At 38.3% G+C, this 16,113-nt stretch overlaps 1 long non-coding RNA gene across 1 annotated transcript; it reads left to right on the plus strand.

Moving 5' to 3' along the window:
• The first annotated feature begins 1,791 nt into the window (after window positions 1-1,791).
• On the plus strand, window positions 1,792-13,726 carry LOC140001434 (uncharacterized). Its single transcript, XR_011806653.1, has 3 exons — window positions 1,792-1,862; window positions 12,780-12,853; window positions 13,589-13,726. It is a non-coding gene; the product is annotated as an uncharacterized lncRNA (long non-coding RNA).
• The last annotated feature ends 2,387 nt before the right edge of the window (window positions 13,727-16,113 follow it).

Genomic DNA, 16,113 nt, shown 5'->3' on the forward strand with positions numbered 1-16,113 from the left:
GAAAAGTCCCAAAATATTTTGATTTGCAGCTAATAATTTGATTGGAAAATTCTGAAAAAACAGTTTGGAATTTTTGATCAGTTGTTTTATGCTCCCAGCCTAAAAGAAGCCATTATGTATAGGCAGATCCCATAACAGAAGGTGTTGAGTAGCAAGATAGTTAGCTGTTAATCTGTTGGAGGAGCCCAGTTCAGACAGAGTGTACAACATTCAGTTTCTGAGCTGCAATGTCTTATCAAAAGAGATTTTAGATATGAGATGAAATAGGTAGGTTCAGTGGAAAGCATACGCACTTCTCGTTCCTTACATGACCCCCAACATATTAGCCTCAATTTTAGATGGAGTGTTTTAACAGAAAATATTTGACTGACCTACTTGAAGCATTCTTCATGGGTTAAAAATGGTCTGCTCAAGACTGTTTAAAGCCAGATCTTTATCATGCAGGGAAGTTGTGACACAGCCTAGGTCATATGGCAGTTAGATATTAGGGCTGAGAGAAGTCTTTGGGAAGAGTTTTCCCTCCTTCTTGTCTTTTCATTATGCATCTCTCCTCCCCTGAATCATTTTCACTGTTATATGCAGGACTGAACTACCAGGCTGAGAGAGAACTGGCCATGTATAGGAGGAGCACAATTGTTTCTTAGAATATTTTATTTGTTTTTGAAGTAAATTCCCATGTGCTAGTGTTCCACCATGAATGTTTGAATTGTGAACCTGCACCTTCACATTTTACCCAAGGCTGCCTTCTTTTCATTGAAGAGTTCCAAATATACAACCTTTATTTTAAGGCTGTGATAATATGACAGCACTTGTCTGTAACAACTGGGAGTCTTTGTTCTTCTGATATGACTAGTGAAGGGACCGAAGAAACATGTTTTTTCAATCTCATATTTTTGTGCTCAGGTAGGTTTTTTTTTGTTTGTTTGTTTTTTTCCTCCTCCCCCCCATCAGTAAAATACAATAATAAATTAATCCATAATTCTACTAAACCAGATCAGGTAAATGCTCCGGAATGCAGAAGGAGGTATTTGCTGATTGGCACTCATAGTCCTCTCCCAGTGCTTGTAGTTGGTGTGAAGCAGTGGAAATGACTGAGTAATAACATCAAGGGGCTGAGTCACCAAATAGAGAATTTCATTTTAGCAATAAGGAAAGTGAAATGAGCATCATTGGTACAATATAAACAATGCATAGCAACAATCTTGACTGAAATAGATGGGAAAGATGTTCGATCTTTAGTTAAGGTAGGTGGTTTTGCACAAAGTGTTAGTAATAAAATTTTCTGCAGAAGAAAAAAAAAAAATTTTTTTGGGGGGGGGTGGCAAAATCACTTTGGAGAGTGTTAAAATAACATCTATTGGGAAAGTCTGTTCTAGACCATCTGGACTGACCTTAAAAGGGAACAGAGATGTATTTCTGCTGTTAGAAAGAGAGCTACAACTGGGAATTGTACCATTATGTGAAAGTTCAATTTTCCCACATTAGAGAGAGGATGTTGCAGAGTCCAGCAATAAAAAGAGAAGAGAACAGGGGAGAGGAAAAAAACAAACAAAGAAACAAACAAACAAAAAGCTCACAACCAACAAGCCAGGAAAACTGCTACTACTTAAGGTTTAGTTTTGGTAGGCAATGGAGGGCCAAAAAAACACAGGAAATAAATTTGGATATTATGATTATGTATGAATATAGGAATTGTTGTAAAACCATTTCGTTCATTTTATGGCTGCATTGTTGTAGTGATTTGATGCATTGTTTTCTTCCCAAATGCCACTGGTGGTTTCTTCACTGCTTGTCTTTGCCAGAGAGTTCTTCAAGAGCTGCTCAGCTGGAATTGCCATGAATCCCTTCCCATGGGGCGCCAGGTAATTTCTTGCTTTGGTTTGCAAGTACTGAGGCTAGTTCATCTGCAGCACCACACTGATCATGTTTACTGTATCTATGAAAAGTGTGTTTTTAGTGTTTTTAGCTTTTTTTCTGTCCTTTTAACTGTCCTGCAGTTTTGGCACAGGAGTTACGTGTTTCAAGAGGTTGCATGTTAATTACTTGCCTTCTTGAGAGGTCAGGCTCTTGCTTCCTATGAGACAAGTTTAGAAAGGCTTGATGGCTTTCTTGATTAACCTCTTATTTATTTATTCTCATGAAAAAAAAAAAAAAAAAGATGCATATGGGACAGGAGTATCACAGTTTTGTCAGTGTGAATAGGGAAGCCAAGAGATGATATATCTTGTCATACTCCTTGAATACAGGGAAGAAAGCTAAAAACTTGCAAATTGAGGTTGTACTACAGGCCCATCTGTAGGTAGGAATGAGGAGAATAAAGAGGGAATAAGAGTTGTGATGCGTGTGAAAAGTTAGTTTAGAAGTATCCCTTCCTAATGTTAGACTCATAATTGCCACCTGCCACTGGATCTGTCTCTAACTTACTTGCTTGTCCAGATCAAGACACCTTGCCTGAATATCATATCACACATGCAATGCAATGTGTGTTGTGATGGATGATCAACTGAAAGAGACTTTAAAATAAATCCCTTTCCCTGTTACAGAAAGAAGCATAATTTCCTCGATGTGTACAGTGCAGAGGGGAACTCAATAGCTAATTAGTAGTTTGTGCATGGTATTTAAAATCAGTATGAAGTTACCATAATCAGCAATAGATTGTTACAGAAACCTGTTCTTTGCTTCAGAAATAATTTAAATATTCACAGCCAGGCTCTTACTGAGAGGAAACTCTTCAGATGAGCTTAGAAGAGCAATGAGGATCTTCCTTTGTTGCTGGTGTCTGAATAGTGATCTATTTATTTATTTTCCAAGGGGGAGGCACAGAATTTGGTGGCATCTAGAGGAAGCCCCTAACCTCATTGCAAGGCTCACCTGTGAACAAGCTTCCCTAAGAGAATAGAATGAAACAACGTAATCTGTCATCATTTACCTACAAAATGTAAAAAAAAATATAGCACAGGTTTTGAAAAGAAGTGTACAGTAGTCAGACAGAAGGGCAATGGAAGCAGCAGGAAGGTTACAGAAGGGGGAGAACATAATAGGTAGCCAAAATTTTTGTCTGACATACATGTAGGTTGAAGAGAATGCACGACAAATGTAATAGGAAAGACTTTTGGAGCTGCTTTTGGAGCTGCTTCAGTTGTGTTTTGTCTTCTGAAGCACCTGCAGCACTGAAAAGTGTTCTTGTGGCACCACACACTTGAAGTTAGGGGCTTTTCTTGAAAGGAGATGAAGTGCAACTCCAGCCAGATAATAAAAACCCTCCTCAGATCTTCTTCACCCAAAGGACTGACTTAGCTCTGTTGTGTTAAAACATTGTCTTAGTTAGTCAATGCTTCTTCTTTCTCCTTTCCTAGTGTACAGGAATTAGAGATTTGAATAGTGTTAAAATATATTCTTAATGCCCTTAAGTCCATTTAGATGCTTCTAAGGAGCTGTTGTACTGCCATGTGTGATGAGAACTCTTTGTAGTAACTGAGTACCTCTAATTGTGCAAGTAATCTAGTGTATGCCAACCAAGCAGAATGTTTTTATAGCAGCACACGGTCTTAGAAAAGCTTTGTGAGTCTTGTTGTTTCAGGCTTTTAGGACACTCAAAACTCTTAATGCTGTTCTGGTTCTGTGTTGCTTGATCTTCATGCTCAAAAAATTTCAAAAAGAGGTTTGGCTTTACTAGATACTACGTACCTGTGTGCATAGTTGCAGATGTGCACAGTTGAGCACTATCTGAGGCATTCCCAAATGTGCTTTCATTCCTTCCTCCATTTCATGCCCTCAGAAGTTTTCTGAGAGAAGTCTGGCACCAAACATAAGAGAAAATATTTTGCTCTTTCAAGTTTGAATCACTAAATGCTACTGTTACCCTTGGGGCCAGTACATGTATTTTTTCATGTTCTAAGCAGGGTAGAAGATTGCCAACATCCTTTTCTCCCATCCTCACAAGTGCATCCTTATGCAGATGCCATGTATTCTCCCTCTTCAGGCACCCAGCTGTGCTGCCTAATTGTTCACCACAGCCTGCTTGCCAATTTTAAACACTTTACAGGGTCATGATTTTATTGAAGACAATCTGAATTACACATTGCATCAAATGTTCCACTTCAAGTCCATTCTCCTATCTCCCCTCCACCTAGAAAAAAAGGAAGACAACTGCAAAACACAAAAACTCAAACTGTCACATGGATTAATTTTATTGGATATCCTACCATAAAATAATGACCTGGTAGGGGATGAGCTGTATTCAAGCAGGAGTTAGGTTGGGCCATTGTTGAGACTTCCAGTAGCTGGGTTGCCCTCTTTCTCCTTAAATATCACACTTTTTTTCCTGCTATGGCAGAACTCTTTTCTCAGTCATAACCGTAGCAAGCTTAATATGCCATTGTACATGGCAACAAATCTCTTCCTGCCACCTTCTGCACCAAAGAAAAAATGTCCTGTTATGTAATGGATAATGTTGTGGATGTTTCATAACATTTTTTTTCCTACGTTGAATGGTCGCTATTTTTTTTCCTTCTGTCCCAGGAGCAACTTTATGTATTTTTGCCTTTCAGTTTGAAACCTGAGCTCTTTCTGTGAGCCAACCATTATGAGCTTGGGAGAATCAAGGCTAATTTCAGTACTGGAGGGAGACCTTGTGAAAATTAGGGGATTTATGGTCTTTTGACTCTACAAAACAGAGAAACTGCAGCAGTTGTAAATCTTGATTGCTATAGAATCATTAAGGTTGGAAAAGATCATCTGTTTCAACTGTTCCCCCTGCCACCAATATAATCCACTAAACCATGTCCATTAGTATCACATCCAACCTTTCTTAAACACCCCTCAGATTGCTATCACAGACACTTTTCTTGTACATTTTCTTTAAAATATTTCTCCCTTCAGTATGTTTGAATGATAGAATTGTGTGTTTTGAATGGGCAGCTGAGACTTCAAGATCAGTTTCTGTTTACATGAGTGGTTGTTGCTATTTCTTTCTTTATGCTTTTATCAAAATGGGTGTGACATTTGCATCAAAGTTGACTAGAAACACTTTGATATATATATATATATATCATTATCCCAGCCTTTGTTAGAAGGATTTCGAGTTTTGCAAAAAGAGAAGCTAATCTTTGAATAATAACATATGTGAGCTTTAATTCAGAAAACCATTGGAAATAATGGAAAACTGACAGAAAGTTGTCACGGAAACTGCTAACACCTAGATATGGGTGAAAAAAGTAGTTTTCATTCAGAGACTGCAATTATTTGTAAAATAATCTGTAGGTTTCTGAAACATTTTTTTCCACTTAATTCTGATGGTAGGATTGCTTTTAATTTTCAAAGATTGTGGAGTCACACATGCATACAAACCAGGAACGCTGTGCTTTGTGCTGAATGAATAAGAATAGTTTTGGAAGGTGAAATTGCTGAGAACCAAATACAAAGATGGAGGAGGATTTTATTGGCTGCTTCTGTATGATGAGTAAAGCTTTTTCATTTTTAATAAAAAATTGTTTAATCCTTGTTGACTGAGCATAAGGGAAATGTGCAAGGGCATAAATGCAAGGGTATCATGTGGAATAGAGCCAGAATATCTGATAAGTCTTGCTGATCATGCTATAACAGCTAAAATAAATAAGAAGAAAATAAAGAAGAAGAAGGAATGGGAGGAATCCAGACCTACATCATTATTTATTTATTTATTTATTTATTTATTTATTTATTTATTTATTTATTAAGTCTACACCCTTTTTAAAAAATGCTCTTCTATTGAGCTTTTATTGGGAAAATTAACTCAACAGTTTCTAGTAAATGGCTATCTAAAAATGGTTTTACAAAACAATTTTTTAAATTTCAATTGTTTTAATTATTGAAACTTTGTGTTGGACTATGATGGGTCTGGGCCATTAAAATGTTACTTTATCTTTACAGAACTCTTTCAAATCATATATTTAAGTGTTACAGTAATCTTGAATTTACAAAACTGACAGTTCTGCTCATAAAACTCATAGTATTTTTGCAAAACTTTTGAGAAATCAAAATATGTCAGTATGGAGTGACTTCAAATAGGGAGAAATGAGTCAGACCCTGAATATTTTTTGTAATCTTCAGGTCCATAAGAGAAATAAATCTACATAAAATATTTGTGATGGTTCAGCAAGGCAAATAGAATTTAGAATCATGTTTCAAGCCTGCTGGGACATAAGAACATTCGTAATTGTTTATAGAAATCATCCACAAAGTCCAGAACTTTATGTCTAGAAGTGGTCATAAACAGACACTTGAGAAAGAGTGAGGACAGGTCAAACGTATGTGTTGCTTCCACCCTAGTACTTTTCAGGCTCTGACTATACTCTCCTCAGAGACTTCCCTGAGAATCTCTGCTTTGTAACCTGTGATACATTTTGACATGCACATTTGCTTTTAATTCTGTACAAGCTTCTTGTTTGTGTGCTTTCCTTTGGTAATGAGTTACAATGGTCTGGTCTGCCCACTGAATTGAGAACCATGCATTAAATTTATTTTCTACCAGCCATCTTCACAGGATTTGCTTCCATTTATAAGTACTGGTGAACAATTAAATAATGTTTTCACAGAACTGTCTGCATTAATCCCAGCCTCACTCCTGAGTGGCAATGATCAGCTCAGAATCCATTCTTCTACCTGTGATTGTTTTTGCCCCTGTGGATCACAATATATTAATCCACAGTGTATCTGCCACTTTACTGTTCAGCCACTCAGGCTCATGTGGTTCATATGGCTCCTGCAATTTTTCAGTCTGCCCACATTCTAGCTACCTTAAATGAATTTGTATTAACAGGAAACCTTATTTTGTCATTGACGACCCCTTTTCAACAGCATTTTTCAGCCTTTTTTTTTTTTTTTCCTGCATAAAATTAAATGACAGTGTATTGATACCATCAGAGCTGAGATCTGAAATGCTGAGAAGGGGCCATTGTGTGAGGCTTTGAAGTCATACCTGGTGCCAGACATAGAGATAAATGTGTTGAAGAAATCAGGGAGTGGAATAGCATTTGAATTGGTTAGGAGCCTCGCTTCAGTTTCTGCAATGTGGATGGTCTCACAAAAACAGGAGACATAGTATTTTGTTTATGAGCTGTGTATGTAAGCCATCTGATTCATGTATCTCTGTGTGTCTGCCATGAGACATTTCTTTCCAAAAGTCTGCATAACAGATTTCATCAGTTTTGCATGAATTATGTGGTTTTCAAGGATCTTTATACAGGTCTCAGGTCTTCAGAAGTCCTAACATTTTCGTTTGTTGTTGTTGTTTTAATCAGAATTTCCATGATGAGACACTCAATTTAGCATGCTCCCACAGCACTTACTTACTACCTCTTGTATATTATTAATATTTAGGATCAACATTTCAGCTGAAAGATCAGGAACACTTGGTGAAGGGTGAACCAACTGCAGTGGTTAAGCTCTTCTAGCTCAACAACTGTTAGAACTGTTTAGTTTTCCAAACAATAAATTTTGTTTCTGCAGGTACCCCAGACATATTCTTGCTATGAGAGATGGGAGGCTCCAAGTCTGCAAAGAGTTCAGTGAATTGCCGCTGTTGTATATTGAGACAAAGCTGGCGAGAGAGAGTCATGTAGCTCAACATCAGATTACTCTGCTCTGGCAAATATATTTACCTGAGTCAAGGTAGTGTCTTGGAGTTTAAAAGAGAGCAATATGGACAGCAGGTGTGGTAGCGAGCTCTTTGTTCAGCCTGTCTCATCTGGCACCGGTGTGTGCAATGGGGGCAGGAACTGCTTATAACCAATCTTCAAAGTGCTGCACTGATAGTATTGTGTACATGACCAAGGACTATAATGTCTCAGACTGCAATACTTAATGTGCTTCATCTGGACAAAAGGTGCAACTCTGATCCAAAGGAAGTCAAATATGATTTCTTATGTTTCTGAAACTTAAACTATTGTGGCTTTATCTTTTAATGCATTCATTTAGCATTTCAGGACTTGTGAAAATCATTCTTTCAAAAGCTTTCTTAGTTGACTACTCTGCCTTGTTCTGCTGACACTAAAATAAAACAAGCAAAGGTTTAATAAGGATACCAAGTAGGTAACCCGCACTATTCGTTTTTCATGAATGGTTATATACTCATGTCTGTTTAGATATTAATTACCTTGCCCTTTGGTACAATTGCTAACTAAAGTCTACTTTATTCCTATTTTTATTAAAAGGAAGTGTACTTAGTGCTGTAATGATGAGCAACAGACTAAATCCACTGTGGGAGAGAATTACATCTGGAGCCGGAGGAGATCAACATAACATTTTTTGGTGGAAGAGAATGGTAGATTAATAAAATATGAAACAAGAATAATGTTGTAGATAACCTTAAAATACTGAATAGCAAAGAGAAGAATGGCAATTATATGTATAGCTATAAATATCTGATGGTGGTGATGAGTGCTTGTAAGTTTTAAAAAGATAATCAAAATGGTATAAAAGACACTAACTACAGAATGATTGTGTTCATATAGTTTAATGTGAATGCAAGCTTACTAGAGAAATAAAGAAAAATAAGCTAAATTATTTCTCTCATTCTATGAAAACTTAAGTAAATGTGTTTTGGAAAGAGAAATTTAGTGAAATAAACTTCACTGTGGTTGACTAGGGTGTTGTAACTGCTTGGGCTGGTTTGACTGTCTCTCAGGTTGGCTTTCTGTTCTCATGCAAACTGTTTCTCTCTCCATTCCACAAACCCTGCCACATACTAGGGGTAACCATGCGGCAGATTGTTGTCTTCAGCTGGGAGCAGTCCATGACCTTAATCCAGCACTGCACATGCTGAGTAGCTCATATAAACAGCAGATTATTTTCTTTTGGTGTCATGTTGTTGGAGGTGGCTAGCCAAGTTTATTGATGCTGGGGAGCACAGTCTACCTCCAGCAGGTTCTACCAGAACTTTGGGGACAATAAACTGTGTTATTCCCCAAGATCTCACCAGTTATGTTTACAAATGTTCACTTTTTAATAATCTCCAGCAAGCATTTCTCTTCTGTCTTAGTTAAACCAAGGAGATGTGTGATATGTTCTTTCCTTGGCATTTTGTAGTAACCTTTTCATTTAATATCTAATTCACAGCAAAACCAGCCAAAACTTACAATGAGATAATACTGAGAGTTGCTTGCACACATTATAAAACTTAAGGTATTATAAGAATGTGACTGAATTATCATTCACCTTCTATTTTATTGAGTTTTAGGATATGCATATTGAAATTGCACTTTGATTTTCTTCTAGAATTACGAAAAACATTTTATGCATTTTTTATTAACATTTTCATATGTTTTTCAAAGACGTTGGCTTAGTTTTATTAGAAATTAATCAATTTTCATTGTAAGTTTTATCACTAGTAGTACCTAGCCTTATACTAACATACATTTCATAATAGCTGTGCTTCAATTTTGTAAATCTAGCCTTAGCCTTTTCTCACAAGAGAGGTGCTCCAGCCCTCTGGAGATCTTGATAGCCTCCTTTGGACCTGCTCTAACAGCCCCACATCTTTTTGGTGCTGAGGGCCCCAGACCTGGATGCAGCACTCCAAGTGGAACCTCATGAGAGCAGAGTGGGGGGGGGACAATCACCTCCCTCCACCTGCTGTCCATGCCTTTGTTGATGATCCAGCCATCAGGATGCAGTTGGCCTTCTGGGCTGCAAGTGCACACTTCTGGCTCATGTCAAGCTTTTCATCCACCAGAACCCCTAAGTCCTTATCCATAGGACAATTCTTATTAGGCATATCAAATAGTTGTATGCCCGTGGGTATTAGGCCTTGTTCTGCTTTAGTCATAAACTGTTTTCCTCAAATGTTAGTTGTTTATGCTAAATTTGCAATGTGGTTACAACAGGCTTTGGCACTTGTTGATGGAACATGCCAAAGAGGTATGGTAAAATGAGGAATTTTACAGAAACCTGGTGAACATGCTGGGCTGTAACTGAGTCTGTAGTGTACAAGCAGTCGCTGATGTCCTCAAATGCTTTGGCTGTGGCAGAAGGGTCTGCAGGAAATTGCCTATAAGGCATCGAGGAGGAACTCTGATCACTTCTGTGCTACAGTCATATGGGTTTTAGATATGGGTCACACTGAGCATCTCATTTGGGGCATATCTCTGAAGTGAGACAATTGTTATGTAGAATGTATCTGTGTATATATAAAAGTAACGTATTCTTTTAATAATCTTGGTTTTTGAGCACTTTCAGTATTAATCCTGATTAAGGATTAGGCATGCTGGTTCCAAGTGAATGATTTTAATGTGGGTTTATCAGGCTTCCCACAATCAGGCTGCTACACATCTCCATGGCTTTCATAGTTGTCAGCCTCCAAACATGTTGCAGGCTGTAAGAAGTGATGCAGCTAATGTCTGTTGAGTGTTGTTTAGTCTCTCAGCTTTTCCCCTGGAGGACAAATGTGCGTGCTGTTATTTGTACCATTTTGTATGGGTTTTGTTTCAAAACAATCCACAGCTGTATGCTTGTGGTAGAAAGAGAAAAGTGCAAGGCTAAAGAAGTGAGTTTTGCATGCAGGCTGGGATGTGGCAAGATTTGTCTTAGCTTCTGTGAGAGTTTTTGGACTGTACTTCTGGAAAACTCAATATCCTGCACAGCTGAGCTTTGCCTTTAAGTAAACAAAGTTGTACTCTGCTAGTACATCACTGCTGTTGAAAATGTGACTTTCATCCTGCAGCTCTGGGAGATGTCTTAAACATTTACCTACAGTACCTGAATGCTACTGCCTGATGAGCAGATCCTAACTGTGACCTGGTGTCAGGCTTTTATCTGCAGGAAGCCGTGACAGAGAGCAGAGTAAGTTGGAACTGCTCATCATGGCATGAAATACAGAAGAAAGATATTGCAGCATCTTTATTTATTCAGTTGATCAGGAGCTGTTGTTTTTATGACTGGGTATGCTCTGCTCTGTTAGTTGCTTTGTGTCAGTAAACTCTGGCATCTTCCATGGAAATAGGAAAAATCCTTTGTCTGACTGGAGATGTTAAGGACCAAACAAAATCACATTGCCTAACAGTTTCTCTGCACAATTGACCGCAGAGCACTGAATGCAGTGAAGAGTAGTTTGCCATTTCTAGAAATTGATACTTTTTTTTTTCAAAATTTTTTTTTTTTTTTTTTTTTTTTTTTTTTTTTTTTTACAGAACTTTATAAATTAACCAGAGAGGTTTATGACCCAAGTGCAGAAGTATGCCTAAGGACTTGCTTTAAGCTTAAGCAGATAGGCAGTCCTTATGAAATCTGAAAATCAAACCCTGGCACCGGTGGAGGAAGTTGCAGATTCCTGTTGACATCAGTGAGTGGGGACTCACTGTAATTGCCTGATTAAATAATCCTCTGCTTCAGAAAAGGTGGTAGAAAGAGAAATGTTCAGTAATTTCTCAGTGTATTTTCAACGAAATCTGTTTACTTATGTTAAGGTCTTTCCGTGACAGTGAAACTAGTACTTCTGCGATTTCAAATAATACAAGAGATTAATCTGAAGGTGAGATAGGACATTTGTGGACTCTTCTCTCTTCAGTTATATTCGACTCTCTTGTGGTAAATGTGTTTTCTTCATTTGCTCATTTTTCTGTCTCAGACTGTTGAAATCAAAGATGGCACTTAAAAAAAAAAACAACAACAAAAAAAACTTCTGCTAAAACAACTCATAGAATAACATTTTAGGTTTTGATGTTTGGACCTGAGTAAAAACATTTAGAAAAGAAAGTCCTGGGGAAAGAGAACCTTTCTCGTGTGAACAATTTCTCCATTATTCCTTCTGATCTAATTTGCCTAAAGCACAGTTCCTCCTTATTTTCCATTAAGAGAAATAAAACTTTTTTTTTTTTTTTTCAAGGAGAAAAAGCATGATTTTGCAACCTCTTTTCAAATAAATATTTATATTTAATTCTTTTCCAGTGGAGAATTGTTTTGCATTTGTAGAACTAGTTCTAATGATCAATCCCTAGTCAAGTCGCAGATCAATTTTTCTAAAGGAGAGGTGGTTTGATTTTTTTTTTTTTAAAGTTATCTGAACAAGTCCCACTGCCACACAAGAAAGATCACATTGTTACTGAAACGTGGGTCACAGCAGGATATGCTTCATATGTTTAATTGAATCTTTTTATGAATGGCACACTTTCATGCATTTCTTATTAAAGGAAACATAGTGTTTTCATTTATTAGGAGTTAGGAGCGAGGCTTGTCTTAAAGAGATTATAAACTATGATTTATTCATCACCGGCTGCCAGTGCTTCCTACCTGTGAGATGATAGGGCTGAGAGGGCTTTCTAAGGGCAGGACAGTCGGGATTTCAGCTGATGCCATGGGGAGGTGTCCTCTTCAAGGACATACTCTCCTCCTCCATAGAGATCTTGACTCAAAGGCCATCTGAAGGGTGGGAACACCATTTGAACACACTCTTTGGTAATTCATCATTTGAAGAAAGGTTTTTTTTTTTTTTTTATCCTTTTCTATGTCCATACTCAGCAAGGGAGTACAGTACAGAGACACTGAGCTAGCAACACCAGCTCAGGTACGTATTACATGGAGCATTACAGTGCTGCACTGTGATGTAAGCCAGTGGTGCCCATTTTAGCTCATACAGAGCAATCTTAGGTGCTTCTGCCCTGCTTTACATTGTCTTCATGTCTTGGAGTTGTTTTATCAGCAAGCCAGACAGGTGGCTTCATATCTAAATATCCTACAAATTGAACTTCTGATCCAGTCAGAGTCTGCTACTGAATTAGCTGCAATAAAATTTCTTCTTTTCCCAGGCAAGCATAATCCAGGATCACAATTTCTCTGGGAGAGATGGCAAGGCGCTAGCAAAACTGGGAAAGAGGCAAAGGTAAATGCACCAACACTCTTTCCTACTGCAGTGATATATGGGTTTGGGATAGGAAGAAGAATGTGGATGTTGAGTCTTGTCCATACTGATGCAGAACTGTGAAGGGATGTTTTTGGTTTAATACATTCCTTGTGATGGTAGGATAGCTTGCAAAAAGGAAATAACATCTGATTTGGACAGATGTCTGTCATTGTAATTATAAGCTTTCAGGTGGTTAGTGACAGCAAAAATAGTCAGAATCAAAATATTTGGGCTGCCTCCCAGGTGTGTTCTAAATCAGGCTCAGCCTTTGCACAGAAACATGAAATAAAAGATCCTCCCTGGGGCCTTTTGTGCACACATATAAAACAATTATTTTATTGAGGCTACGTAAAATGCATTTGGTAAAGTCAGAAAATGAATCTATACAAAATAAATATTAAAATGCTTATGTTCCTCTTCTGTAACTTTAGCATGAATCCTTTTCACTATTTCCCTTACAGTAACATCCAGAATTGGGCCAGTTTCAGTCCTCTGCTTCTGATTTGGACTGATAAGAATTACCATAGAGAGGCTTTAGGAAAGTCTTTTAGTTGGGTCCCAATTAGAAGGACTAGTCTGAACTCAGCCAAAGATCTACTTAATTATCTATTTTTTAAGATCTCAGCTCCCATGCTCTTTTGTTTTATCTGTCTCCACAAGGTGCTCAGCTGGTGCAATTTCATATCATGTAGTTATCTGTTCTGTTTCTTGCAGGGGAAGCATAACCTTTTTTTGTCCCTATTGGCCAAGTTAACATCAAGAAGAAATAAGAACATTTTGGGGCTCTTGAGCAGAATCTTTGCTGAGTTTTCCTGATTGCTTGGAAGTATTTTCCCCAAACGTTTATTCAAGGCAAGTACTTTTCTGTCTTCAAGCCCCTCTTCTTAGCCAGGACTTCTTTTCAATACCAGAATCATATAAGTCAGTATTTATGCAACTTTACAAATGTTACAGGAGAGGGAAAAATTCTTTTCCAGCTGCAATTCTGGGATGTGGGCATATATGACAGTAGTAGTCTATCACTTAAGCTGATCAATAATGATCATTATAACAGGAAAGGAAAATGTAATATAAAAAATTTCCTGTATTCCTCTTGTCCTCATCAAGCACTAACCCTGACCTAAACCACTTACATCTCCTTTTCCTTTTTGTTTTGATGTTTTAGGAGTTTTTTTTCCTAAGGCTGTTAAATCTGCTTTACTGCTTTTCCATATCCTATTTCAAAACATGACCTTACACAGGATTCAGTTCATCAGTTAACAATTACCAAACAGGCTTGTTTCCAGTCATAAATACTTAAGTTTTCTAAATGATGTTTAATCTGATCTCTCATAAATGAGAATAATTTATGCAAACTCCTCTAACCTTGAAATGGAATTCAGATTGCCTGCAATTACCTACAAATGTCTGAATTGACACAACAGAAGCCTTTCTCACTTTACAAGAATTTTTTTGAGTTCAGGGTCACTTCTCGGCCTCACTTACAGAAAGGTTAATTTTTTTTCCTCCCTGCTTTCACAGCACATCCTCCCAACAGCATTGTTGCCTCTACTCTAACTGGCAAACATCACTGGCACTCACAATGTTCAGCTAGAGGGTAGGACAAGTATTAATGGTTTTATACTAAAAGAGGGCAGATTTAGATGTAAGGTTAGGAAGAAATTTTTTACTCAGAGGTTGGTGAGGCACTGGAACAGGCTGCCCAGAGAAGTTGTGAATCCCTGGAGGTGTTCAAGGCCAGGCTGGATGAGGCCCTGGGCAACCTGGTCTAGTGGAAGATGTCCCTGCCCATGGCAGGGGGTTGGAATTAGATGATCTTTAAGGGCCCTTCCAACCCAAACTGTTCTGTGATTTGTGTGGGCTGAAAGATAAGTCAGATCCAGCAAATGGCAGCTATGAAGTCATGAGTGTGCAAAATGCCCGTGATCTACACCCCATGTTCAAAGTTCTCGGCTCTCTTATTGCTGAGCTAGAAATGTGGGTTGCCAGAGATAACTGTTACCCATTACGGGGTTTCCACAGCAAAGGACACTTTGCATGTGTTCTCCACTGAAATCTGGATATCTCCAGGACAGTGTACAGCGAAGGGCTTGGGACTTTTCTGTCTTGGAGTCACAGAATTTTCTATTTTGATTAAAAAAAAATAATAATCGTAGGTTTTGAAACCAACGCAGGCACTGCACATAACTAGTATTACCTATCTTTTCTTGCAGAGTTAGGTCTGCGGTCTGTCAGCCTTGTCTGATCCTGGGGAGAAACAGGAAGGCAGCTAGCCATATGGAGAGGCTCCGATGTTGAGGAATGTCAGGCTGGTAGCCATCTGCCAAGAAGTGGGCAGAAGCTAGGAGGCAGCCAGAAGATCTGCAGCAAAGTCTGGGTTCCCAGACAGCTTTGAAGGGTGGTTCAAGGAAAGCCAACCTACAGAAAAGCTGAGTGCTGGTCAGTTGGTGCTTCCAGGCTTCACCTCCCTGTCATGTGGTGAAGAAGACTGCTGGGATTAAGGGTAAGGAAGGTGTCATCTTTCAAGTTGATGTCTCTCTGAACAAATTTATTCCAGTGGAACATTTCAGAGAAAGCCATTTCCCAATAGAAAAATGTAGTGCTGGAACATTGTCTGGTTCCTGTTTTATTCAGAGCTTGAACTCTCTGGTCCTAATTCTTCAGTTCCTTAAATTTCATCCAGGCGTTTACACCTGTCGGATGTGGGCTTAGTAGGCTTTGCTGTTCTGCTTGTATGCATTTCTTTGTACTTTTCCAACATAAATAATACCAGAACAGTAAAAATAACAGAATACATGACTAGGAGGGATGGGATGCAGTATGAAACCAAGATGTGTATCATTTTCTAAAAAGCAAGATATATTCAACCAGTTGCCTGTCTGCTTTCTAAGTACTATCCACTGGATAAAGGAGTAAGGTACAAGGCTCTGCTAAGATGTTGACCAGGGGCCTATTGAAGTAATCATTTGAACATAATGGCGGAAAGAAATTTGGGAAATTCAGTCCCTCAAAGGCAAAGCAAGAACTATACCTACCTAAAATGGCTTGGTTTACAGGTTCCTACAATTTGTGCCATGTGCAAAGAGTTTTGATGAGTTTGTTCAAAAGACTGAGATGTTAGGAGGGAATGGCTGGGCACCTTGATGAATTCTGCAGTCAGCTAAACTCATCTCATTAGGCTAATGCAAGTGGGAAATTATCCATCACTCTCAGTCCACAGATGCTCTGAAATTGGAGCA

The sequence above is a fragment of the Anas platyrhynchos genome, chromosome 1, assembly GCF_047663525.1.
Source record: "Anas platyrhynchos isolate ZD024472 breed Pekin duck chromosome 1, IASCAAS_PekinDuck_T2T, whole genome shotgun sequence".
Taxonomy (NCBI): Eukaryota; Metazoa; Chordata; class Aves; order Anseriformes; family Anatidae; genus Anas; species Anas platyrhynchos.